We start from the raw sequence: 1,994 nt of genomic DNA, 5'->3' as shown, positions 1-1,994 counted from the left end.
TTTATATAGCTTCTGGTCCTCGCAGTCTATAAGCCTTGTAAAATGCAAAATTATCACAGAACTCAACTTGACCAATGAATCAAAGGATAGAAATGAACATTGTGAGACATTTTGATAACACACAAACGCACACACACACACACACACACACACACACACACACACACACACACACACACACACACACACACACACATACATACATACATACACACACACACACACACACACACACACTCACACACACACACTCGCAGGGGCTCTCGTGGCCTAGCGATTAAGGTTGTCACCACTCATTCAAAAGTCCAGAGTTCGAATCCGGGTCATCATCATTGTCTTTCTCACCCTGGATCAGGATATAGGCCACGAACATACACTTTCCGCCTTTCCCTATCCTGGGCTAGTCGCTTGATGTCACTCCACGTCTTCCCACTTTTCTGTACATCAATTTCCGTGACTCTTCTCCAGGTTCCACGTGGTCTTCGCCTTGATCTTTTACCCTGTGAGTTCCAATCTAACATTTTCCTTGTTATACAGCTGCTTGACTTCCTGAGAGCGTGTCCAATCCATCGCCAATGTCTTCTTCCCACCTCAACTCTGACTGGAATCCGGGTAACGACGGACAATTTTTCTTTTCTAAAATTGTCCAATTTCACCTTCTTTCTTTCTCTCTTGCAATATTCTGTTGTCTGCTTTCGTTTCAACTTTCTACCCTCACACCTTCACCTTCACCTCCTTTGCCCCCTCCATCGGGCTCCTAACTCTTTCTCCAGCCTTTCTACTACTACTCCTTTGCTCCTTCTTACTGCTGACTTTCAGCCACACCCCTGATCTTCTGGTAGGAAAGATCTACACCTAGCCTTCTCGGACAAGGGGGAAAAATCTCGGAGGGCCCCTGTGCAAGTTGCGCACGTTAAAGATCCCTTATGGTGGTCCAAAATCGATAAAAGTAGGCTTCGGCCGCCACCCGGGGAAAATTCAAAATTCCCTACCAATTGAAAAAGTTTGGTGTGTCCGCGCGCTCATAATATAACTTTATGCAGTTGCGAGCGCCGTAAAAAAAACAACAACAAAATACACACACACATACACACACATACAGACACACACACAAACACGCGCACACACACACACACACACACACACACACACACACACACACACACAAACATACACATTTCCAAGGCCTACACATGTCATTACATATAAAATGTAGTTGCATTGAATAGTGTTGATGAAATGAGCCTTTAGGCTTTTTCTTAAAAACACACACTCTCTCTTTCTCTCTCTCTCGAATCTGCCTCTCTCTTTCTCACTCTCTCTTTCACTCTCTCTCTCTCTCTCTGTCTCTCTGTCTCTCTCTCTCTCTCTCTCTCTCTCTCTCTCTCTCTCTCTCTATCTCTCTCTTTCATTGTATCTCTCTCTACCACTCTCTCTCTCTCTCTCTCTCTCTCTCTCTCTCTCTCTCTCTCTCTCTCCGGCTCTCTGTCACTCTGTTTCCTCCCTCTTCTTTCTCCCTCCCTCTCACACTCTCAATCTGATGTTACAATGCACATTTTCTTTGGGAAAGAATTCCAAATTTTCGTGACGTATGAAGAAAAAGCACCCCCCCCCCCCACCGCCCAATTTATATACTTATAAATGGATTGGTTGATTGATTTCGTCCTTTTATTGGCAATTGTATACTTTTTCTAGTACTTTTTGATATATTTTTCGGTGGATCGTTTAGCAAAACAGTCTGAAAAAAGAACTCTATCATTCGTATCAATAGCTTTTGTAACCAAATGATGTACTTATGACATAGATTGGTTGTAATGTTTTTCAGGAAAAAAGCGTTCCAAAATAGAAAAGGAGGATCAAAAATAGATATATTTTGAATCGTATATTATGAAGTATAATCTGGGATTAGCGTAAATTCAAATATTCCAATGACCGTGTAACGCAAAATCGAGCATGAACATGCAGATAAACAAACAAACAACACCCCCCCCCCC

At 42.8% G+C, this 1,994-nt stretch overlaps 1 protein-coding gene across 1 annotated transcript in view; it reads right to left on the bottom strand.

Moving 5' to 3' along the window:
* Positions 1-1,994, bottom strand: part of LOC106011284 — a 39,914-nt gene that overhangs the window by 12,308 nt on the left and 25,612 nt on the right. The gene's annotated exons all lie outside the window — the stretch shown is intronic.

The sequence above is a fragment of the Aplysia californica genome, unplaced genomic scaffold (assembly GCF_000002075.1).
Source record: "Aplysia californica isolate F4 #8 unplaced genomic scaffold, AplCal3.0 scaffold00084, whole genome shotgun sequence".
NCBI classification, from domain to species: domain Eukaryota; kingdom Metazoa; phylum Mollusca; class Gastropoda; order Aplysiida; family Aplysiidae; genus Aplysia; species Aplysia californica.
This window is presented reverse-complemented; position numbering and strand designations above follow the sequence as displayed.